This window comes from Pongo abelii, chromosome 4, assembly GCF_028885655.2.
Source record: "Pongo abelii isolate AG06213 chromosome 4, NHGRI_mPonAbe1-v2.0_pri, whole genome shotgun sequence".
Lineage (NCBI taxonomy): Eukaryota > Metazoa > Chordata > Mammalia > Primates > Hominidae > Pongo > Pongo abelii.
In genome coordinates this window covers 77,789,373-77,815,935 of record NC_071989.2, presented here as the reverse complement: position 1 = coordinate 77,815,935, position 26,563 = coordinate 77,789,373, and the positions used below count along the sequence as shown (strand labels likewise).

Genomic DNA, 26,563 nt, shown 5'->3' with positions numbered 1-26,563 from the left:
GAAGGCTGCTACAGCCAAATTGCTATTTTGAAAGAATGATTATGTGTCTCGTGGGAATTTTTGAAGTGTGTTTCTTAATAGCCTCGCTAAGAAGAGAAGCAATAGTACATTTCCCACTCAAAGAGGTATGGAAAGCTCATTGCAAATGAGTTTCTGAAGTTAGGAGTTAGCAGTAGCTGGTACATGGGCCTTCTAGCTAGCGCTTTACTTAAAACAGGGTAATGGAAATAGCTTAGTTCCTAACATCCACTCTCAGCAGACCCTCCTTCTTTTATTTTAAAAAGAAATTAATGTAGCCTTTGGAATTGTCATTATGGTTCCTTAAGTTACAAAGAAGCAGCATGTGAGATCCATGGATCACAAACTCATTATAAACTAACTATAAACTGGAGAGACCAAGTTATTTGGTGCAAAAATATTGTTTCACCCCTCTCTCCAACTACTCCCAAACACCTGCCCTCTCACCTGATGATCCATGGGTGCAAACAGAGGTAACAGAATGTTGTTTACCTACTGATCTCTTAGGGTGAGACATAGCTGACCAAGAAGAGTGTGTATGGGGGATTGTTTTGATTTTAAATTTGTTTGTAAATTGGTATTATTTAATTTATATTTCCTATTTTTAAACTGGTTGTTTCCTTTGCAGCATTGCCTTCAGGCACCACAAAGAATATTTTCTAAAAAGTAAGATGTTAAATAGCAACAGTGATTCAGCTTATTGTTGTTTTAGGTAAATAAACGGGGTCCTCAATTTTTCCTATGAAGAGAGGGTAATGAAAATAAATGACTCCCAAATTTGAGGTCTATTTGAGAGGTGTGGAGATTCTATATTATTATTAAAAAGACCAGTGCCTTAATCTAATATGTTTCTTAGTGACTCAACCCAAACCAATCCCAAACAAGTCAGCAGAACTGTGATTGGAAAAGAGGCTGCTCCTCTGTTATGAATGAGTTAATATTGATTGTGCTGTGGAGGCGGTAGGGGAGTGTGGATGTGGGGACTCTGCTTAGAGCAAAAACAATAGGAAAACCTCTAGGGAGAGACTCCAAGAGGAAACACTACAGTCCTGAATCACTACATTCCCCAAGAAGTAAAAAGAAGGGTCTTTTCTCTCATGTGTGAGGTAGAGGTCACTTCAAGTCTCTCAGAGTAGCATCTGCTATGGCAGTTAGGGATCCCATTTACGAAAGGATTTCTGGTGAAAGAAATCCTAAGGCTAGGCCCATGAGAGGGTAAAAACAAAACAAAACAAAACAAAAATTTTAGAATTCAGCTATCTCTTGCATAAAATAAGTTAGGCTTTTGATTTTAATTTCCCCCTTTTTATCTCCCTCTCTTTGAATCACTAGTACCTGAGAAAACAAGTACTTGCTAGTGCCATAGGCCTCTTTAGGTAAATATGAAGAATGATTCCTAGGTTTAAGCCTACCCTGTGAGCTCTATTTTTCTCAAAATCTTATGTCAAGAATATTGATCAGCTCCCCAACTTGTCACATCCTGTTGTTGATTAACCACAATCTCCATGGTCTTCACTCTCCCCTTCCCCCTTTTTTTATTTTTATGTTTTGCTCTATCCCCCCCAACTGTTTTTCTCTCGATTTTTATTTTCTGTTCCTGTGTTGCAGCAAGCCTCATCAAGTTATTTCTCCCATTTTGTCTCTAGCTTTTATCAATTTCTTACTCATCAGAGCATATCAACACCTAAGATTAACATTTAGGTCCCACATCTCTAGGTTAATGTGTTTATAGCAAAACATACAGGTATAACATCCTGCTGTAATTAGGCAAGGTGACTATGCTTTGCAATTACAAAAAGAGAGTGGATCTCCTCCTACAAAGACAATGACCTATTGAAAGCTCATCATGAGTATTAACTGGTGCAACATTTTTGGAAAACGATTAGACAATATTTATCACTTTGGAAAATATATGTATCTGTTGACTAAGCAATTCCAATGTTAGGAATTTATCTTATTGATATAAACCTGCAATTTACAAAGATATACACATAGATTTCATTGAGCATTGTTTGAATGAGTATAAAAATTAAAACAACTTAAGTATCTTATAAAATAGTACTAAATAAGTAAAATATGAAATATCCATACAATGTAATATTACATACCAGTTAAAGTGAAATAGATCTACTTAGGGTGATATGGAAATGTACACTACAGATTACATGAATCAAAAAAATTCAGAATGAAAATGAAAACAAAATCAAAATTTGTGGGATGTAGCAAAAGTGATGCCTAGAGGGAAATTTATAGCATAAACGCATCTATTATAATAGAAGAAGAGATCTAAAATCAATAATCAAAGCTTTCACCATAGGAAACTAGAAAAAGAAGACCAAATTAAACCCAAAGTAGAAAAAAGGAATAAAAAAATTAGTGCAGAAATTAATTAAAAGTGGGAAATTAATAGAATCAGCAAAACCAAAAGCTGACTATTTGAAAAGATTAATAAAGATTAATAAAATTATTAAGCCTCTAGTCAAACTAATTACAAAAAAAGAGAACACAAAATATTAATATCAGAAATAAAAAAGGGACCTCACCACAGATCCCATGAACATTAAAAAGATTGTAAAGGCATAATATGAACAATTCTATGGCCACAAATTTAATAACCTAGATGAAATGAATGAATCCCTTGGAAAACCTTATCTGCCAAACCCACACAAGAAGAAGTAGACACTCTGAATAGTCCTATATCTCTTAAAGAAATTGAGTCAATAATTAATAACTTTCCAAAACAGAAAATGCCAGGCCCAGATATGTTCACTGGTAAATTCTACCAATATTTAAGAAAGGAATTATACCAGTTACCTATAATTTCTTTCAAAAGATAAGAGGAGAGGGAATATTTTCTAGCTCATTCTTTGAGGCCAGCATTACTCTGATACCAAAACCAAACAAAGACAAGAAAAGAAAACTACAGACCAGTATCTGTCATGAACATAGATAAAAAATCCTCAACAAAATATTAGCAAATTGTATCCAACAATGTATAAAAAGAATTATATACACCACAGTGAAGCAGAATTTATCCCAGGTGTGCAAGGCTAGTTCAACATTTGAGAATCAATTAATGTAATCCATCACATCAACAGGCTAAAGAAGAAAAATCACATGATTATATCGATATGGACAGAAAAAGCATCTGACAAAATCCAACACCTATTCATAATGAAAAACTCAGTAAACTAGAATAGAGGGGAACTTCCTCAACTTGATTTAAAAATGTCTACCAAAAACCCTACAGCTAACATCATACTTCAAGTTTCTTCAAGTTAGAAACTTGAAACTTTCTTACCAAGATCAGGAACAAGACAAAGATGTCCCCTCTCAGCACTGCTTTTCAACATTGTGCTGAAAGTCCTGGCTAATATATGACAAGAAAGGAAATAAAAGGTGTACAAATGGAGATGGGGGAAAAAAAAAACTGTCTTTGTTCTCAGATGACATGATTGTGTAGAAAATCTAAGAGAATTGACCAAAAAAAGTAAGTCACTTTTCTATATATCAGCAATAAATAGAATTTGAAATTAAAAACATATTACCATTTACATTAGCATACCTCCAAATGAAATACTTAGGTATATATGTAACAAAATATGTACAAGATCTATATGAGGGAAATGACAAAACTCTGATGAAATAAACCAAAGGGCAACTAAATAAATGGAGGGATATTCTGTGTTCATGGATTGGAAGACTCAACTGATCTACAGATTCAGTGTGATCTCAATAAAAATCCCAGCAAGTTATTTTTGTGGATATTGACAAACTGATCTTAAAGTTTATATGGAGACACAAAAGATCCAGAATAATCAGCACAATATTGAAGGAGAAGAACAAAGTCGGAGGATAGTCACTACTTGACTTCATGTCATACTATAAAGCTACAGTCAATAATCAAGACAGAAATGGTGCTGGAACACCTGGATGTCCAAATGCAAAACAGTAAATAAATCTAGACACAGACCTTATACCCTTTATGAAAATTAACTACAAATGGATTGCAGACCTACACGTAAACCTATAAAACATTTAGAAGATAGTACAGGAAAAAATCTAGATAACCTTGGGTTTGGAATAATTTTTTAGTTGCAACACCAAAGGTACAGATCATGAAAGGAAGAATTAATAAGCTGAACATCATTAAAATAAAAAATTTCTGCCACGTGAAAGACACTGTCGAGAGACTAAGAAACTAGCTAAAGATTGGGATAAATTATTTGTGGAAGACATTATCTGATAAAGAACTATTATCCAAAATATACAAAGATCCCTTAAAACTCAACAATAAGAAAACAAACAACCTGATTTTTAAAAAAAATGGGCCAAAGACTTTGACACCTCACCAGTGGAGACATAAAGATGGAAAATAAGCATATGAAAAAATTCTCCACATCATATGTCAACATGGAAATGCCTATTAAAATGACAATGAGCTACCACTACAGATTTATTAGAATAGTCAAAATCTAGAACATTGACAAAAACAAATGCTGGAGAGGATGTAGCGCAACAGGAACACTCGCTCTTTGCTGATGGGAATGCAAAAATCCAATTTAGAAGACAGTTTGGCAATTTCTCACACAACTAAACATACTCTTACCATAAAATCCATAGCTTGTGCTTCTTAGTAGTTGCCCAAAGGAGTTGAAAACTTATGTCCACACAAAAACCTGCACACAAATAATTATAGCAGCTTTATTCATAATTACCAAAACTTGGAAGCAACCAAGATGTCCTTCAGTAGGTGACTGGATAAACTTAGTGCATCCAGACACTGGAATATTATTCCGTGCTAAAAAGAAATGAGTTATCAAGCCACAAAATAACATGGAGGAGACTTAAATGTGTGTTACTAAGTGAAAGAAGTCAATCTGAAAAGGCTACACACCTTATGATTTCAGGATATGACATCCTGAAAAAGACAAAACTATGGAGATGGTTAAAAGATCAGTAGTGCTAAGGACTAGAGGGAAGGGAGGACTGAATAGGTGCAGCACAGAGGATTTTTATGGTAAAGTACTCTATGATATTATGATGGTAGAATCATGGACAAATTATTCATTTGTCCCAAACCTTAGAATGTACAACGCGAAGAGCCTAATGTAAATTATGGACTCTGGATATAATGATATGTCATTACCATATAATGATGTGTCAATATCAGAAGGTACATAGCTTTGTCTATTACCCAACTGTGAGGGATGTTGGTAATGGACAAAGCTATGTACCTTCTGCTCAGTGTTACTGTGAACCTAAAACTGCTCCAAAACTTAAATCTCTTAAAAAAAATTCTATGCACAGAAAATGATTTCACTTAAATAAAAAAGAAATGGCATGGTATTATACTATAACTCAAAAGGCAAAATAAATATATATGAGTCCATACTGATATAAATAAATGGTTGAAAAATAGAGAAAAAAGAAATGAAAATATTTTTCCCTTTAGAAGAATTTCAAATAATTTATGTAGATGCTACCCCCTCCAGGAGATGGAACTTAATTAATTTCCTCCACTGTGAGTGTGGGCTAGAGTTAGTGGCCTGCTTCTAAAGAATGGAGAATGGAAAAAGAAAAACTCGTAACTCTAATGTAATTGTGAGATAAACACCATACAAACTTGAATTGAGAGACATTCTACAAAATACCTGACCAATATTCCTCAAAACTCAATCAGAGCCCACCTTTCCTACCCCCTCTCAAAATGCAACTAAGAATGTAATGTTCAAATAAAAAAATTTGTTCTGGAGTCAAGAATTTTTTAGAATGTGTATTAGAAGACAGGGATATATACTTGCCTTGTGATTTAATTTAGGAATGTTTTGCTCAAAGCAGAGTTTTAAGGAAAGGAATAAAATTGATGACGTCTCACATGTGGAATAATTCTTTATATGTTAATCGAGATAAAGTTGAGTGTAGAAAATTTGCTTGCTGTCTGGCTAAAATCAGTAAATTGTGTACTTGGTTCTGAAGCATAAGGTTTGAAAAGTTCATAGAGGCTATTTTCTCAAACATAGACTTTTGTGGAGATTTGTCAAGGTTTTTTCATAAATCTGCTTTTTGTTTTGTTTTTGTTTTATAGCTTGGACAGCTTATATGCTTCTTGGCTTCCTTATAGGATTTAAAGTGCATTTCTGGTAACTGGGTCTTCTTTTTTTTTTATTCTGACAATTTCTGTTTGGTCTATAAACAGTTAATGAAATTACCAATATGGTTGGATTTAGGTCTACTGTTTTATTACTACTTTTTGTTATTTTTCTGCTTTTTCCTTTTTTCTCCTCTAGGATTGCTTTCTAAAAATGTCTATTGTAGGCTGTGTGTGGTGGCTCACACCTGTAATCCCAGCATTTTGGGAGGCCGAGGCAGGAGGATTCTTGAGGCCAGGAGTTGAGACCAGCCTGGGCAATAAAGCAAAACCCTGCCTCCACAGAAAATAAAATAATTAGCTTGGCATGGTGGTGCATGACTGTAGTCCCAGCTACTCACGAGGCTGAGGCAGGAGAATTACTTGAGCCCAGGAGTTTGAGGCTGCAGTGAGCCATGATCATTGCCACTGCACTGAAACCTAGGTGACAGAGCAAGACCCGGTTTCTCAAAAAAAAAAAAAAAAAGAAAAGAAAAGAAAAGAAAAGAAAAAAACCCCAAAATGTCTATTGTATTTTCAGATAACACCTTTGTGTATTATTTTTATGGTTATTCTAGGGGTTTCAGCTGTATGAGTCCACCCTACCTCTGTCCTTTGTGCTATAGTTATTACATGTAGTATGCTAACATACATTATGAATTCCATGAGACAATGTTGTGCTTTTTTGTAAATAGCCTTATGAATTTAAAAGAAGTAAAGATGAAAAGGTCTTTTATGTTTACCATGATATTTACCACTTTTGATGTTTTATATTCTTTTCTATAAATTTGTGTTTCCATTTGGTATTGTTTCCTTCTAGCCTGCAGAATTTCCTTCAGCTTTTCTTACAGTGCAGATAACTAATCATAAATTCTTTTAGTTTTATTTTATATGAAAATGGTCTTTATTTTGCCTCATTCTTGAAAGATCTTTTCACTGCCTATTGAATTCAGGTGTAACAGATTTTTATTTGTTCTGTTTTCAGTTCTTTAAAAGATATTGTTCCACTGTCTTCTGGCTTCCAAAATTTTAAACGAGAAGTCAGTATTTTTAAACCATTGTTCTCCTGTGTGTAATGTGTGGTTTTATCTGACTGCTTTCAAGATTTTTTTCCTTATCTTTGTTTTTTAGCAGTTTAACTACGATGAAACTACATACAGTTTTCCTGTTTGGAGTTCATTAAGCTTCTTGGATCTGTAAATTTAAGTCTCTCACCAAATCTGGAAACTTTTAGCCATTATACCTTTAAATATTTTTTAATGCTCACTCTCAACTCTCCTCTCCTCTCTCCTCCTGACACTCCTATGACACATATGTTAGATCTTTAGTTATTGTCCATAGGTCCATTAGCTCAAGAGGATCTGTTCTATTTTCCTCAGTCTTTTTCCCTCTGTCTTTCAGATTGATCATTTCCATTTACCTGTCTTCAAGCTTACTGACTCTTCTGTATTTTCCATTCTACTATAAAGCACATTGAGTGAATTTTAACTTTCAGATATGTTGATTTTCAGTGGTAAAATTTCAATTTAATTCTTTTTTTTATAGTTCCCATTTCTCAATAGAGGTTTATTATCTTTGAATTCACTCTAAGAATATGTTTCTTATTTTACTGGGGATAGTTTCTTCATATGGTAATAAATTTCATATTGTACTCTGGATATTGTGAATGATTGGTTGCAGGTATTCTGATTTGTATTACTTCCCTCTGAAGACTATTGATGTTTTATTTCAACAGGGAATTACCTTTGTAGCTCAAACTGCATAGCATACTCTGTCTCTTTTGTTGTTGTTGTTGTTAAAATAGAGACAGGGTCTCACTATACTGCTCAGGCTGATCTCAAACTCCTGAGCTCAAGTGATCCTCTTGCCTCAGCCTCCCAAAGTGCTGAGATAACAGGTGTGAGCCACTGCACCTGGCCAGTTTAGCTTTTCTTGTTGTTTGTTTCTTTCTTCTTTGCTGAGGTGCTTTGAGTCTACCAAATACATACGTGATTCAGATACTTAGGAAAATATATGTAGAAAATTTGGGGCTCCTGCTCACTAGCTCACTTTTTTGGGGGTTTTCCTGCCTTTTTCCAGTAGCTATGGTTGCCCCAAATTCTGACCTTTGGTTCTTTAGTCTAGAAAGACTTGGTTTTTCTATTAGAGTTTTAGTTACTCTGTGTGGCACTGACTTTGACCTACCTTTCAGCGGAAGACATAAGTACTCTTAACTTACCTGCACCAATCCCTTCTATCAAATCTCAGCTTCCTTTCAGAATTTTCCTGCTTGAGTTTACTCCCTAGTACTTTTGGATATTTGATTTTTGTTTGTATAATTTGTCCATGCTTTGTAGTTGTTATCTGTTGGATGCTAGAGTCTGGTAGAAACTTTCTTGATTATACTAGAAGTGAAAAAATGGTTTAAAATATAATCAGTTTCTTCTCTTCTGAAATGGAAAAAGTGTGATCTGACCATTTCCCATGGGAGTTAACTAATTTGGGGATAAGAATATATTTGGAAAAAATACAAACTCAATTAAGCTCCACAATGGGTTTCACTTGTAAATATCACCACTATGTAAACAGGCTAGACAAAAACATAAAATATATTTTTAAAAACCCCTTCAGATATAATTCTACTTCAAACTCATTAACAATTTAAGAGGGGCCTCATCTTAATTCTGTGATGTAACATTTAAGAATAGAAGACAAAAAATTTGTCCAAGGCTCCTGAAAATAGGTACTAACCCCAGAGATGTTCTCTAAGGCTTTAAGTGGGTCTTTCAGAAACCCTAAACCCCCAAAGCATATTTTAGATAAAGTTTTCAAATACTGGTCATAGATTGAGAAGAGGGAAAGTAATATGAATGTACACGATATCCAATGTTGGCAGTGGGAAATGGTTATGTATGGAGATATGTCCCAAATAAGTATTTATGGAAAGAATATTAGAGCCACTGGTGTAAACTTCTATATGAAGAGAAACTATGAGAGGAAAAGTTATTATATAATTAAGAAGTCCTGTGTGGGGTTAGTTCTGCGTGCATGCCTTCTGAATCAGACGTAGGAGGAGGAACATTTTTAAGAGGATTGAAAGCTGAGTTTCTTGATCTTTTCTGAAATGTGGAAATTTCAGGGCCCACTTTCTGTCTCCTATCTGTTTTTATGGCTGGTTGTCTCGTAGGACAGGCATCTGTGAAACTGAAAGGAAGGGAAACTGCACAGAGGTGAGGGTCAGGTCCAGACCTGGACCCACAGCTCAAATGCAGTTCATTAATCTTTGACAAGTATGAAACTTAGTTGCTGGTGATGTGTGAAACTAAGTTATTGCAGCTTGAATGTCTTTGGAGCCAGTGATCTGGGAGAAGGAAAATTAGATATGGATGCATTCATGAACTAGATCAAGCTGGTTTCCTGGTTTGAGCATCTCTGCTGATGGTGGGTAATTAGCAATCTGTGAAAATGTCTTTCAAAGACTCCAGGAGAGCTCTGTGTTCTGTTCCTAGAGGAGTCCCCAGCCAAGCAAACTTGGGGGATCTGGAGTTTTATTGGGAACCAGGGACTTGCCATGGCTCAAAGAAGCTTTTGCAACTGCTCATTATGGCGCCTTCCCTTGAAAGGGCTCCATATTTTTATTCAGTTTCATGTTTTAGTTGGCCTGGGGTCACTTTGGCTAGAAGTTTCTGCCTTTTCTTTAGATTGTTTTCTGGAGAACAAAGTCATCCTTTTAGCTCTCTTTATGGAAGTCCCAGGCAGGCCCCTGGCTGTAGTGGGCCCCGGAAGCCTCTGTAACCCTTCCAATATTCTCCTTTCTCTTTGGTGGAGAAGATGGTCAGAATGGCCAAGGATTTACTTACAACCTTTGTGAGGATATTTATCTGAACCAGTGATGATTTGCATTAAAAGGAGCTAGTAGAAATCACCCTAAGAGGGCACCCTCTATATTATCTCCCTTCCATCTTTCGATAATTTCTATTCCCTCAGACTTTACCCATCAACCAACACAGTGCCACCATGTGAGTTTGTGACAGCTAGGTGACAGGTCACTGTAGAGAAGTGAGTGCTGATTGGGATGCAGGTGTTATGCTGGCAGAGATGGAGGCATCACCAAACACCAAAGACATCCATGAGCTTTCTTTTATTGGTGATCATCCTTTTATGCTTCATTCTGTTCCAATCTGAACTAGTGGGCTTCCATAACCTCACTAGAGTCTAATCTTGAAAATTCTAAACTTAACTCTGGAATTTCAAATTCCCTGTGTTTTTTCCCATTGCTGTGTTTACTTTGCCCCAGAACATATCCTCTTTGTTTTTTACCCTAGACTTCAGAACTGATTTCCAATTTTGTTGTGTTCGGATAGAAGGCTTCAACAGAAAGTCCTTTCTCTTGACATCAACAAGCTTTGATAAGATAAATTATCCACAACTATTCCAGGAAAACTTTTTTTTTCATTATTATTATATTTTAAGTTCTGGGATACATGTGCAGAACATGCAGGTTTGTTACATAGGTATACATGTGCCATGGTGACTTGCTGCATCCATCAACCCGTCATCTAGGTTTTAAGCCTCTCATGCATTAGGTATTTGTCCTAATGCTATCCCTCCCCTTCCGCAAACCCCTACCCCAGAACAGGCCCTATTCTGGGGAAACTGTTATCTTAAATGGCAAGAATGAAAAAAATGACATTTTTTTCTAGACCATCATGTGTTAAATAGAAAATATAAGCAGTTTCTTGCATTTGGAGTGCAGTAGAAACAATCTGAGAAGGACTACTATGGGAATTTAGATAGACAAGTTTTCTGAAGGGCAAAATGAAAAAACATTTGCGGGATCTTAAAAAGTATGCTTATCTACAAATTCTCCTTGTAGAAATAAGTGAAAAGGCACTAAATATGTATTTATAACGATTGCATTGTAATTAATATAACCCAAGTGCTCCACATGAGAATTAGATAATACTGAGTGAAATCATTTAAAACTACTAATATAAAATTATTGAATCATATAAAATGTTGACCTACAAAGCAGCATTTTTATATGGTTCAACATAATATATTGTGGGATGTTCATATGACAGACTTCTATGCAAGTATTGACAATCATATTTTTAAAGAATATATAAAGCTTATAAATAAAATGTATAAAAAAGGCAGGATATAAAGGTAAGTATACATCATGAGATCTCAATTTTATTTTATTAAAATACATGTCTGCATATATATGTACCGACATGAACTAAAAAATGACTGGATGAAAACATTCTGTTAATAATAGTTCCCTGGGTGATTGAATTGTTAATTTTTATTTACTTTTGTCTTTATACTTTTCTGTCTTTCCCAAAATTATGTGATTATAATGTATTCATATTCTGTATTTTCTTGTAAAGTCATACAGTAAGGATTTTCCATGTTGTTGCACACTCTTCAAAATAATTTTAATGGAGTCACAATAAACTAGTCACTAGAATTACATTAATTTCTTAAATATCTGTAAATGGTAGGTTTTTAGACTAATCCTTTCTTTTTTCCTCCGTTCTGTCCTTCCTTCCTTCCCTCCTTTCTTCCTTCCCTCTCTCCCTCTTTTCTTTTTTCCTTCCTCCCTCCCTTCCTTTCTTCCTAATATAAACAGTGGAAGATCCCCCCTATATTTTGGATTTTTCCGTGAAATATATTCCTAGAAGGAAGTCACTGTTAGGCATGAAGAGGGCAGGGTGAGAATGGCCTGGAAGCTAATGTTGCCCATGTGCTTCCCAGGAGTCTCACCCCGGGACCCTGTCCTGCTTTTGAAGTACTAGAAAGATACTGTTCTAACACTGTTTCTTGTTGTTAATGGAAACATTATTATTTCCTACAGTTCTGATTCCAAAGCAGCAGCATTTTAAAAGCTCAGCTCAGGTGGAACAGCTTAGCATTTGCAATTCCTGCTAAACCTCAGAGAAAAACTCACTGAATCAGATGAAAACATTGCCAGTCTGTCAACACACATAACTTCACAGTTTTTGTTCTTCTTCTTTGTTCCAGTAACATTTCTATAACTTGGGCTGCCCAGGGCTTGCTTGGCATAAACCCACCTGGAAGCTTATGGGTAGAGGGGTTCACAGTAAGAAAATATAACTGCTGGGTTGCCCAGAGCCCTTTCATGTGTGAGAAAGTTCTGCTTGCAGGGTGGCAAGGATCAGTATCAGCGTGTGCTTTCTATCCACTGGTAAAACAAGGATTGGAGAAATACTGCCTTTTCCTTCAGAATGCTTTGGTGTCTGGACACATGACAATCCTCAGAAGCTTTGATCTTACTTTAAACTGGTCTCCCATCTTGTTTTTATTTGAACAGAGTTCGTGGCAGTCAGAGGATACATAAGGGTGGCATCCTTTGACCTCCCTGATGTTTGGGAGGTAAACCACCTCCATCCCTCAGACCAGGAATGTAGTCATGTGAATTGATATCTGCAGAGTGCCTGATGCAGCTGAGGGGCTAGGCCAAGCCAGCTACAGAAGAACTTGAGGTGTGGGAAAGTTTCTTAGGGCATAGTAATAGCTGTATGGCAAAGACCAGGATAAAGTTGCTACCGTCTGCTTGTTCATTCACAAGTACTTATTGAGCTGCTATGTATTGGGTGATAGGCTGGGCCTGCAAATAGCATAAAATTATATTAACTGTAGAGTAAAACAGCATTCCTGCTTTCAAGGAGCTCATGAGAATGAATGAGACAGGTAAGTAAATGGATCCCTTAGAACCCAAGAGAGATGGTGATGCAAGAGGAATGAATAGAGCATTGCAGGGACATAGAGGAAAAGCGCCAGGATTGAGGAAGCTTCCAGAGGTGGTGAGGCTGAGTTGGGAGTAAGAGGATAAGTGGTGTTTCTGCTGCCAGGTGGTGGAAGGAGGGGAAGACCATTCCTTTCCATGGAGGGGCAGCCAGCATGGCAGGTCTGGGGTTAGGGGTGGCTTCTCTCTGAATGTGGCCCAAATACTGTTGACTGTCCCGACTGTGTCAGTGTCAGGTGACTTTTCAGCCACTGACAGTGAGGTGTGGCTGCCTTGTTTGTAGCCTTTGATAGAAGAGTGAGAGGCTACGTTCAAGAAATAAACCAAAAATATCTGAATTCAATGGCTAGTAGGTACTTTCTGTTACATCCATATCTTTTTCTTCTTCATAAACTTTTAAAAGAACAATAACACAATTATTTCTAATTATGAAGCCAACTCATGGTGATCATTAACATTTTAAGCAACACATAAAAATAGAAAGAAGAAAGCATCCCCCAAGCCCTTCAACTTAGAGATCACCACTGTTAACATTTGGTGAGCATCCTTCCGTATACCCACAGAGAAACACTTCTATAGAAATGACATGCAGGGCAGTTTAACAGGTGTATTGTGCCAGGGCTGTGCAAAGCACTTGGCAAATAGCAGTGAACACAAAAGATAGGGGCCCTGATTAGTGAAGTTTCACCTTCAGGCTTAACTTAGGGTAGACTCCCGCAAAGGTAAAACTGATTGCAAAAACCCATGTGGAGTTGGAGCCCTTCCCATTATAGGGCCTTTGCACAAGCTAGTTTCTCTGCCTGGATAGCTATCTATTCCCAATAGGTATAATTCTATGATATATATAATTAATGAAAGTATGTTTTCTGCTGTATGGTTAAGGCATTGATTCATTATTGTTTTTAATCAATGACATATTGCTAGATTTGTAGCTTGTTTTACTTTTTTCTATTATAAACAATTCTGTTGCAAATATCCTTTTATATACATTTATCTTAGGATGAATTCCTAAAAATGGAATTATGAGATCAAATGATATGCACATTAAGTTTTTGGTACATGTTACCAAATAGATGCTGCCCTTCTGAAAGTTTCTATCAACAGTATACAAAATACCATTTTCCATGTCCTTTCAAACACCAAAAATCCTCCGTTTATAAAACCTTTGACCATCTGATGAAACTTTACTTTTATTTGTTTGCTAGTTATGTTGACCATTTTTCCTTTGTTTATTCATCCTTTGTATGTCTTCTTTTGTGAATGTCCTTTTTCTATCCTTTGCCTATTTTTTTCTAATGAGATACTGGTCCTTTTCATATTAAAAATTTGCAAATGCTCTTTGTATACGGTATTAAGAGCATTAATGCTTAGACTACAATACATGTTGCAATTTTTTTCATGTATCATTTGACATTTTATTTTTATGTTGTCTTTTTGCCATAGAGATGCTAAAATAAACAAACAAAATTAATGTAGTCACATCTAATCACTTTTTCTTTTATGGTTTTGTATTTTTATGTCATCTTCTTCATCCAGTTCTTATCGTAGGGGCAAATGGAAAACTTCCCCCTTGCCATCTGAAAGTTTGCTAAAAATCAACTGACAAAAGACAGATTAATAGATGAAAGGGTATGCAAAGCTATTAATGTGTGTGGGAGTCATACAAAATAGAACTTAAAAAAATGGCCAGATGGTTGATGCTTTTATACCATCTTGAAGTTCCAGAAAGAATGGGGGTTTGGTGAGTGGCAAAACACGTATGGGACGGGAAGAGGAATCCTTGCTAGCAAAGGTGGTCTTGTTATGTAGATGAAACTTCAAGGTAGCAGCTCTCAGAGAGGATAGATGGTGAATGTTTCTTTCAGATCTTGAAAGATGTCAGACTCTCAGTTGATCTTTCCTAGGTCTGGATGAGAGAGGGCCTTCAGAGAAAGCCTGGCTTCCTCAATGCAGATTTTCTCTACAGATGCAAATCTCCCCCAAAAAAGACAGGTTTGCAGGGCTAATTCTGTTTGCTGGCTCTCTGAACAGCCATCTCAAAATATGTCCAAGAATTATATTTTGGGGTAAAATATTTTGTTTTCTTTCATTATAATATTGTCTTATTGTGCCTGAGTGAATTTTAGGCTTCGATGGAAGCCAGATGGCTGAGAATACATTCTAATAAGACAGGGACTGTGTTGGTAAAAGATGGGAAAACATCTACAGTATATGTCTGAGATCATCTCTGTTCGCTTATTCAAAGGCATGATTTTATCTTTTTCCCCATGGTTTGTTGGGTCTCCATACTCTGGTTCTGGGACAGTCTGAGGGCAGGCACATGTAAGAGGGCCTTCCCACAAACACAAAATGAAGAAAACCATCTCTTCATTAAGAAGAGAGTTCCCTGCCAGTGCCAGTGTGGACAGGACAGTACTAAGTACTGAACTGAGCCCAAGTAGCAGGCAAAGGCAAATTGATGTGAAAGTTAAAATCCATTTTAAAGAGCTAACATAGAATAGCCATCATTTCTTAAATGTCTGCTCTGTGTTCTCTGAAGCCTTGAATGATAGATAATCTTGTCATGTTTTACATATCTCAAAAACCAACCAACAAACAAGGCTTATAGAGGTGAAATGATTGGACCAAGTACATACAGTTAGTATATAGGAGAACTGGGATTTAAATTCTGGTCTGAGCTGAGCCAAAAGCTACTAACAGCAGCAAAAAGCTACTATTGTTGAATATACACCTTGACAGGCTTGTGCAGAGTGCTTTACATATATTATTAATAGCTCCTTTAATATTATACCCACCATTGGAGGTACACATATCTCTTCTAAAGATAAGAACACTGAAGCCCAGAGCAGCTAAGTAGCATGTCCAAGCATTACCAGAAAGCAGTCTCGATTCAGACCCTCAAGAGAGGGTTCTTGGGTCTCATGCAAGAAAGAATTTGGGGCATATAGTAAAGTGAAAGCAAGTTTATTAGGAAAGTAAAGTAATAAAGAATGGCTACTCCACAGCCAGAGCAGCCCCAAGACTTGCTGGTTGCCCATTTCTATGATTATTTCTTGATTATATGCTAAACAAGGGGTAGATTATTCATAAGTTTTCCGGGAAAAGGGTGGACAATTCCCGGAGCTGAGGGTTCCTCCCATTTTTAGACCATATAGGGTAACTTCCGAATGTTGCCATGCCATCTGTAAACTGTCATGGCACTGGTGGAAGTGTCTTTTAGCATACTAATGCATTAAAGTTAACATATAATGAGGCTTGAAGATGACCAGAGGTCACTGTCATCGCCATCTTGATTTTGGTGGGTTTTGGCTGGCTTCTTTTCTGCAAACTGTTTTATCAGCAAGGTCTTTATGACCTATATCTTGTAACTACCTCCTGTCTCATCCTGTGACTTAGAATGCCCAACCTCCTGGGAATACAGCCCAGTAGGTCTCAACCTTATTTTGCCCAGCTTTTATTCAAGATGGAGTTGCTCTGGTTCAAACACCTCTGACACAAGGTCACACAGCTAATAAGTTGTAGAATCAGGAATTGAACCAGGACATTCTGACATCGATCCCTATGCTTTTTCCTTCATCCAGGTTTTTTCCTTACTTTTTATTTTAATTTTAAATGACAATACCTTTGTTATTCTAATTATGAAATGCTCATGCTTATTATTAAAATTTCGAACGATACAGGAAACAAATGGTTGTTTCTACCACTTCACACCACTTGCTCCCAACATGTTTTCTGAATTAGCAATTCTTCTTTAGGAGAATTTGTCACCTTTTTTCTACTCCTCCAAACCCCACTTTGAGGGTTATGTCCCTGTCTATTATATATTCTTTATGAAAATATATTTTTTGGGTAACTACTAAACAGGGAATAGGAATAATTTATATAATTACCAGGCAATCTTGGTATTGTCAAGCGTGACCAAGATACCTAGAAAAGTTGATAAGTGAGTAATTGTTTAATTACTTAGCTACTAATGATTTTCCAGGAATTGAACCTTTTGGTTTTGCACCTGAACCTTTTGTATTAAGTTGATTGGAAATAACCTGTGAGGCAGAAGAGTTTGGACTTCAAAGGTCATTGCATTAGGGTCACCATTATTGATTCTACCATGGGGTTATGCTAAAACATCGATGGGGATATTGACCAGCTAGTTATTTTAATGCATCTGCTTTTTAGTAGGCCTGGGTAGTACAGTGAGTGACAATAAATAAACAAATAAATAAGTAGATAAATTTGTGCTTTCCAAAGCCTGCCCCCAAAGTATAACGTTTTCTGTGATCTGCTTACATTTTCTTTTAATTGCAACTTTACTAGAAAAACCTTACTAGAAAAGCTTGGCCACACATTAAATTTAAGTAATAAATGATGGAAACCAGATTTTGGAAAATCTTTTGATGCATAGAGATCATTTGTGTTTGGGCATTCTCCCCACTTCTTTTCTTAGCGTGCACACACACACACACACACGCACGCATGCACGCATACCCCAACCACCCCCATAACATCTCCTTTCCCTCAACTAATTGGTTTGGAGATATTCAGCAAGAACTGGGGCATGAATAATTCAATGAGAGTTATTAGAAGCAACAGTAAGAAAATATTTTTTCCTGAACACATAGAAAAAGTTTCTCATTATGAGAGCAGGGCCTCTGAGCAGTGTCAGAATCACCTGGAGAGCTTATTAAAAACGGATTGCTGGGCCTTACCCCTAGAGATTCTGGTTTGGTGGGTCTAGGTGGACTCTGCGAATTTGCATTTCTCACACGTTCCCGTGTGCTGCAGATTGTGGTGGTTTTAAACCATGGCCACAAATTCTTCAATACTTCTTTGAGCTATTCTATCCTTTATGCCTCTGCTTCTCTACCCCTCCCATATTCAATTACAAATAAGGCCTGCAGATTTTATCCTGTAAATGTTTCTCATACCTACTGACTTCCTTGCACCACCACTATTGGCCAAATCCCTTCATCTCTCACCTGAACTGTTGTTAATTATGTCTATTTTCTTCCATGCCTCTAATACTGCCCCTGCCTTAAATCCATCTACCACTCTTTAGACAGTGTGATCACCTAATACTAAAATCAATACCTCATGCTCTTCTTTCCTATGAAATTCTCATTCATCTTTTATTTATTTATTTATTTATTTTTATTATACTTTAAGTTCTAGGGTACATGTGTACAACATGCATGTTTGTTACATAGGTATACATGTGCCACATTGGTGTGCTGTACCCATTAACTCATCATTTACATTAGGTATATCTCCTAATGCTATCCTTCCCCCCTCCCCCCCACCCCACAACAGGCCCCAGTGTGTGATGTTCCCCTTCCTGTGTCCAAGTGTTCTCATTGTTCAATTCCCACCTATGAGTGAGCACACGCGGTGTTTGGTTTTTAGTCCTTGCGATAGTTTGCTGAGAATGATGGTTTCCAGCTTCATCCATGTCCCTATAAAGGACACGAACTCATCATTTTTTATGGATGCATAGTATTCCATGGTGTATATGTGCCACATTTTCTTAATCCAGTCTATCATTGTTGGACATTTGGGTTGGTGCCAAGTCTTTGCTATTGTGAATAGTGCCGCAACAAACATAAAGGTGCATGTGTCTTTACAGCAGCATGATTTATAGTCCTTTGGGTATATACCCAGTAATGGGATGGCTGGGTCAAATGGTATTTCTAGTTCTAGATCCCTGAGGAATCACCACACTGACTTCCACAATGGTTGAACTAGTTTACAGTCCCACCAACAGTGTAAAAGTGTTCCTATTTCTCCACATCCTCTCCAGCACCTGTTGTTTCCTGACTTTTTAATAATCACCATTCTAACTGGTGTGAGATTATATCTCATTGTGGTTTTGATTTACATTTCTCTGATGGCCAGTGATGATGAGCATTTTTTTCACGTGTCTGTTGGCTGAATAAATGTCTTCTTTTGAGAAGTGTCTGTTCATATCCTTCGCCCACTTTTTGATGGGGTTGTTTGTTTTTTTCTTGTAAATTTGTTTGAGTTATTTGCAGATTCTGGATATTAGCCCTTTTTTCAGATGAGTAGATTGCAAAAATTTTCTCCCATTCTGTAGGTTGCCTGTTCACTCGGATGGTAGTTTCTTTTGCTGTGCAGAAGCTCTTTAGTTTAATTAGATCCATTTGTCAATTTTGGCTTTTGTTGCCATTGCTTTTGGTGTTTTAGACATGAAGTCCTTGCCCATGCCTATGTCCTGAATGGTATTGCCTAGGTTTTCTTCTGGGGTTTTTATGGTTTCAGGTCTAACATTTAAGTCTTTAATCCATCTTGAATTGATTTTTGTATAAGGTTTAAGGAAGGGATCCAGTTTCAGCTTTCTACATATGGCTAGCCAGTTTTCCCAGCACCATTTATTAAATAGGGAATCCTCTCCCCATTGCTTGTTTTTGTCAGGTTTGTCAAAGATCAGATAGTTGTAGATGTGTGGTATTATTTCTGAGGGCTCTGTTCTGTTCCATTGATCTATATCTCTGTTTTGGTACCAGTACCATGCTGTTTTGGTTACTGTAGCCTTGTAGTATAGTCTGAAGTCAGGTAGCGTGATGCCTCCAGCTTTGTTCTTTTGGCTTAGGATTAACTTGGCAATGTGGGCTCTTTTTTGGATCCATATGAACTTTAAAGTAGTTTTTTCCAATTCTGTGAAGAAAGTCATTGGTAACTTGATGGGGATGGCGTTGAATATATAAATTACCTTGGGCAGTACGGCCATTTTCACGATATTGATTCTTCCTGTCCATGAGCATGGAACATTCTTCCATTTGTTTGTGTCCTCTTTTATTTCGTTGAGCAGTAGTTTGTAGTTCTCCTTGAAGAGGTCCTTCACATCCCTTGTAAGTTGGATTCCTAGGTATTTTATTCTCTTTGAAGCAATTGTGAATGGGAGTTCACTCATGATTTGGCTCTCTGTTACTGGTGTATAAGAATGCTTGTAATTTTTGCAAATTGATTTTGTATCCTGAGACTTTTCTGAAGTTGCTTATCAGCTTAAGGAGATTTTGGGCTGAGATGATGGGGTTTTCTAGGTATACAATCATGTCACCCGCAAACAGGGACAATTTGACTTCCTCTTTTCCTAGTTGAATACCCTTTATTTCTTTCTCTTGCCTGATTGCCCTGGCCAGAACTTCCAACACTATGTTGAATAGGAGTGGTGAGAGAGGGCATCCCTGTCTTGTGCCAGTTTTCAAAGGGAATGGTTCCAATTTTTGCCCATTTAGTATGATATTGGCTGTGGGTTTGTCATAAATAGCTCTTATTGTTTTGAGATATGTCCCATCAGTACCTAATTTATTGAGAGTTTTTAGGATGAAGGGCTGTTGAATTTTGTTAGGGGCCTTTTCTGCATCTATTGAGATAATCATGTGGTTTTTGTCTTTGGTTCTGTGCAAATGGAAAACAAAAAAAGGCAGGGGTTTAAATCCTAGTCTCTGATAAAACAGACTTTAAACCAACAAAGATCAAAAGAGACAAAGAAGGCCATTAAATAATGGTAAAGGGATCAATTCAACAAGAAGAGCTAACTATCCTAAATATATATGCACCCAATACAGGAGCACCCAGATTCATAAAGCAAGTCCTCAGAGACCTACAAAGAGACTTAGACTCCCACACAATAATAATGGGAGACTTTAACACCCCACTTTCAACATTAGACAGATCAACAAGACAGAAAGTTAACAAGGATATCCAGGAATTGAATTCAGCTCTGCACCAAGCGGACCTAATGGACATCCACAGAAGTCTCCACCCCAAATCCACAGAATATACATTCTTCTTAGCACCACACTGCACCTATTCCAAAATTGACCACATACTTGGAAGTAAAGCACTCCTTGGCAAATGTAAAATAACAGAAATTATGACAAACTGTCTCTCAGACCACAGTGCAATCAAACTAGAACTCAGGATTAAGAAACTCACTCAAAACCGCTCAACTACATGAAAACTGAGCAACCTGCTCCTGAATGACTACTGGGTACATAACGAAAGGAAGGCAGAAATAAAGATGTTCTTTGAAACCAACGAGAATAAAGACACAACATACCAGAATCTCTGGGACACATTTAAAGCAGTGTGTAGTGGGAAATTTATAGCACTAAATGCCCACAAGAGAAAGCAGGAAAGATCCAAAATTGACACCCTGACATCACAATTAAAAGAACTAGAGAAGCAAGAGCAAACACATTCAAAAGCTAGCAGAAGGCAAGAAATAACCAAGATCAGAGCAGAACTGAAGGAGACAGAGATACAAAAACCCTTCAAAAAATCAATGAATCCAGGAGCTGGTTTTTTGAAAAGATCAACAAAATTGATAGACCACTAGCAAGACTAATAAAGAAGAAAAGAGAGAAGAATCAAGTAGATGCAATAAAAAATGATAAAGGTGATATCACCACCGATCCCACAGAAATGCAAACTACCATCAGAGAATACTATAATTACCTCTATGCAAATAAACTAGAAAATCTAGAAGAAATGGATAAATTCCTGGACACATACACGCTCCCAAGACTAAACCAGGAAGAAGTTGAATCTCTGAATAGACCATTAACAGGCTCTGAAATTGAGGCAATAATTAATAGCTTACCAACCAAAAAAAGTCCAGGACCAGATGGATTCACAGCCGAATTCTACCAGAGGTACAAGGAAGAGCTGGTACCATTCCTTCTGAAACTATTCCAATCAATAGAAAAAGAGGGAATCCTCCCTAACTCATTTTATGAGGCTAGCATCATCCTGATACCAAAGCCTGGCAGAGACACAACCAAAAAAGAGAATTTTAGACCAATATCCCTGATGAACATTGATGCAAAAATCCTCGATAAAATACTGGCAAACTGAATCCAGCAGCACATCAAAAAGCTTATCCACCATGATCAAGTGGGCTGCATTCATCTTTTAAAACCCACTTAAGAAATTATCTCCTCAAGGAAGCCTTCCTTGAACCCTCAGCTTGAGTAGATGGCTTCCTTCTGTCCTACATATTCCCTGTGAATACTTTTAAATTAATTTCCCATTTATTGAAATTGCGTGCAGTGGTTTTTTTCCATTAAAATATAAGTTCTTTCAGGCAGGAACCATAGCTTACTCATCTTTCTATCACAACCTCCTAAGATAGTAACATAATAGTTGCTTAATAAATGTCAGACTGCACTAAGCAGAAATGCTGGATTAGGCAATGAGGACATGTTGGGCATTCATTCATTCAACAAATATTTATTGGGCATTTTTATGGGAAGAATTGTGCACTTCCACCCACCCACCCCCAATTCAATGTTTTGAAGTCCTAAATCCCAATGCTTCGGAATGTGTATTTGGAGATAGGGTCTTTAAAGAGGTAATGAAGTTAAAATGTGGCCATTATAGTGAGACCTAATCCAACATTGCTGGTGTCTTTATAAGAAGAGAAGATTAAGACACAAACACAAGGAAAAATGCCATCTATAAGCCAAGGAAAGAGGTCCCAGAAGAAACCAACCCTACTGATACCTTGATCTCAGGCTTCTAGCCTCTTGAGCTATGAAAAAATAAATTTCTGTTGTTTAAGTCCCCCATCTTTGGTACTTTTTATGGCAGCCCTAGCAAACTAATATGAGCACCTATTGTGTATCAGGTGTTATTCTAGGTCATGGGAGATTTAGATGAATCCTGTATATAGGTTCCTGCCCACATGGAACTTGCAATCTGCTAAGTGTCTCTTATATGTGAATGACTATTTCATTAAACACAATAAAAAGGCTTCCCCATGTCCAGCCATGGATGACACAACCAAACACCTGCTTTCAAGGAATCTGTAACATAATTGCAGAGATAATGCTTAACATGCATAGTAAAATGAAGAGACAATTCAAGACCAACTTTACTGAGGATAATTTGTCTTTAGGGATACTAAAATGAGGTGAGATTGTTTAGGACAAAGTATATGGGGACATGTCCTAAAAAGATTTCAAGGAGGTAGAACTTCAGAAAGGCAGGGCTTAAATCAAGAGGAACAGAACCTATTATGAGGGAAAGAGCAGCATGAGCAAAGATATGGAGGAAGTTAGCCAGATGCCTTCGTGGGGTGGAGTGGAGACTGTGGCAAGATCATCTGTCAGAATGTTGAGAGTTAGTAGCAGTAATTGCCGCTATTCTTGCATATTTTCTGTAGCAAGCACTGTGTTAAATGCTTTATTTATAAACATTGCCTCCTTTTATCTTTAAAGCAAAGCTACAAGCAGTTATTATTTTCAACATACAGGTCAAAGCCCAAGATTCAAAGCAGTAAAGCAATTATCTATGGCTATTACCATTTATTTGTTAAAAAAAAATGAAAGAATAGATGATACCTACCCAATAATTGGTTAAAAAAAATTTTAGAAGAGGAAATAATAAAATGAAAGCAATCGAAAACTTGATCTGGTGGCCGTTTGAGGATGATACAGATCAGTGGTTCTCAAACTTGGCTGTACATTAGAATTGCCTGGAGGGTTTTGAAAAGTCCTGATGCCCAGACTGTATGTACTCCAGTTCCCAAGAACTTTCCTAAAAATCTCTACTATCTCAGATCTTTCCTATCTCCTCCTCTCCCATATACACACAGCCCTAATAGCACTTCCCTCCACCTCTTCTATTTTCATTACAGTTATTTTTATTTGATTTTGCCTATTTCTCCATATCACACTCACTCTCTTAAAAATATGGTGCCCAATATGTACTTTCCTCTTGTAACAAATCCACTGAACACTGTTCATCTCTTCATTTGTGTTAACAGATTTAGAAGCAAGTCTCTTTAAATTTTCTTCCAGTTTTTGAATATATGTGGAGAGCATCTCTCTCTCTCTCTCCACCCCGCATCCATCTAACTATGGTACTTGCAAGGACGGGCACCTTTGGTATATATTGTAAATATGTAATCATCTCTTTTTAATTTACTGATGTCTCTGCATAGCTACTTGATCTCTTACATCTATTGTAAACTTCTATTTGTCTGTCTGAGTTTGCTTCTTCTACCCACTGAGTTCCCCAAGGGTCAAGAGCCACACCTGTTTTATTTACCCTGAATATCACCTAGTCGTACAAAGCAACTTCACAGGTAGTAGTAAATATTTTTTCCAGAAAGATGTCAACAACTTCTTGTACCAAAAGAAAGGCTAAGGGCTTGCATTGCCTAGCTGAGCGTATTAGATATAGCTTCAGTGTAAGTTTTCAGTTAAGATGGGAAACACAGCTGGTAGGGTGAGAGTTGTGTTTTTTCTTTAGCCCACCAAGGCTAGGCATGGCCAGATGCTCTGTAACAGGGAGGGGCACGAGTGCTCTCCGAGCCTTTCCATCTGTCCTGCAGCACAGTGATTCTGCCTGAATGATTCATCTTACTCTATTTCTACTTTCCTACAAGGCAACACAATCAATCCTCTTAAACAGTGGTTCTCAGATCCATTACCCCAGGAGTTCATACAGACTGAAAATACAAATATGGTTAGGAAAAGTTTAGATGAATTAATGTAAGGCTGGTCTACTGACTTGTGTTTTGGAAGGGAAAGGGAGGATTGGGATGTGTTATTCCAACCTCTGCATCTATCTCCCAGAGCAACCCTCTCTTAACAAATGACTGCTTGGCCCTGTTTTTGGAAATGTCCAACTGTATTTTTTACTTGTTTCAGGGGTACAGATATGCAGGATTGATTCTACATCCATCTGGTACAATTTCAGTCTAAGATGCTCGTGGGTCAGCAAATGACTCTGCCCTACATGTGGTTGCTGAATCCCTAAAAGAAATAGAGATTTCAGAAAATCATAGAGGTGTCTCTTGTTCTGATAGTCCTTAAGTTACTGGCCAAATATATAAAGAAGTGAATTTCAAATCAGAGTTCTACAAATGCCTAATAAACTGCTGACCGAGGAATCTGTGATTGATTTTATCAATACCAAAAGGAAAACCACAGAAGAACCTGAGGGAACATTCTGAAGAAGATACCTAAATTTATAGCTAAGATAGTCATCCGAAGGGATTCGATTCTTTCACTAAGAAGAATGGAAACACAGTTTGCCATCAAATCCTTCCATACTGCCTTTCCAGTAAAATGGAGAGGATGACTTATAATTTCTCTTAAGTGTTCATTTTAGGCCTTGTTGTTTTACTTTTCAAAAATGTTCAGACATTGCAAATAACTTAAGAAGAGTGAAGGATGACAGATCAATTAGCTGGGAAATAAAAAATGAGAAGACTGGGGGACATTGGTACCAGAAAATTTCACTTACCTGAGCAGCTAGGATCCAGGGGAAGCTGACGTTGAAGAGAGGATAAATACAAAGTGTTTCCTGGTGCCTTTAATAATGTGGCAATAGAAAGAGCAAGCTAAGGAAATTCAATCAAAGGCAGGTAATAGCAACTTCCCATTGTTTTAAAAAGTAATAATAACCACAACACACTATGAGATAAAGCTCCAGGAGAAACAATAAACAAAAGAGAAGAAATGCACCCCTGAGACTTGGGGTTCTAAATGGCAGTAATCACTTGCCAAAGATTATTGTGTGACTATTAACCACAACTATTCCTTTGGCCATTCAGCAAGAGCTGAGGAGCATAAGGGCACCAGAGATTCATCCTGTGTGAAAGGTGAGGTTGCAACACTCAAATGCTCATGAGGCCTGAGCCCCATCACTAAGCTGAAAAGCATTTATTTTCTTAAAACTGAATTATCAAATTTGGGAAGGGGCACAAGGGGCTGCCTTATTAGGAAAAAGCATTCATAATTCTGGTTTTAGTTAAGTAGTGAACAGTTCTCAATATGCTTTGAAATTAGAAAAACGAAATGCTAATTTTGTAAGGAAATCAACTCAAAACCAGGAACAGCAAATATCATTATGATGTTCAATTGAATACATTGGTCATGAATGCTAACATAATTGAACGGATGCAGATAGGCTGCAAAATTATACGTTTCTCTCTAAGTTTGCATGGCCTGGTTTATTATTTTATTTGAGTGAGTCATGGCAATGTATGGTCTTCACACATCCAAAGCCTTCCTGAAGCCAGGGTGTGCCCACTAGCAGGCAAGGCCTGTTGCAGCATTGAAATGAGTTACAAGCTTTTTTTGCTGCCAAATAGGGGATGATTTTTCCCTGGATGTAGAATAAGCGGTGATAAACTGCCCAGTCTGAGCTTTTTATTGTGAATAAAAACTGAAAACTACTTAATCATGAGGCAACCCAGTATTTTAATAGAGGATCCAGGCAATTTTTAAAAAATTACCCTATGGCATAATGGAGAACTTGATGCCATTGCTGGCAATTATGGTCCAGAGAGGGAAGTAGTGAATAGGCTGAAAGATGCTAAATGTAAAGGTTAGGGATGACAGTTATTTTTTGGATTATATTTCTCTTTTAGGCCGTTCCCTTTGGGATTTTTTTTTCAAAGCTGGTATTATCAATTTAAGCTTTAGCCCTGCCATCAAAATTTTATGAAAGACTCTAGCTCTGATAAAATTCTTATATTTATTCTTGTTTGTTCTACAGAGGAGTGGAGTGGATGGAGGGTAGAGAGGTTGCTTATGGTCAGATCCCGAGTTCGGCCAGATATCTACTCGAAACCAACGCAGATTGTACAAGTTCACATGAATGTCACTGAGTCATTTTTAACAACTTTGTGT

At 37.1% G+C, this 26,563-nt stretch overlaps 1 long non-coding RNA gene across 2 annotated transcripts in view; it reads left to right on the top strand.

Moving 5' to 3' along the window:
- The window catches only part of LOC129059415 (uncharacterized), a 29,314-nt gene extending 3,847 nt beyond the window's left edge, over window positions 1-25,467 (top strand). The window contains exon 3 of one of the 2 annotated variants that reach the window (XR_008525289.2): window positions 24,575-25,467. This is a non-coding gene — a long non-coding RNA (uncharacterized LOC129059415). Of the gene's footprint in view, window positions 1-20,482; window positions 22,008-24,574 lie in introns of those variants that run through there. The other variant, XR_008525290.2, reaches the window with a different exon arrangement.
- The last annotated feature ends 1,096 nt before the right edge of the window (window positions 25,468-26,563 follow it).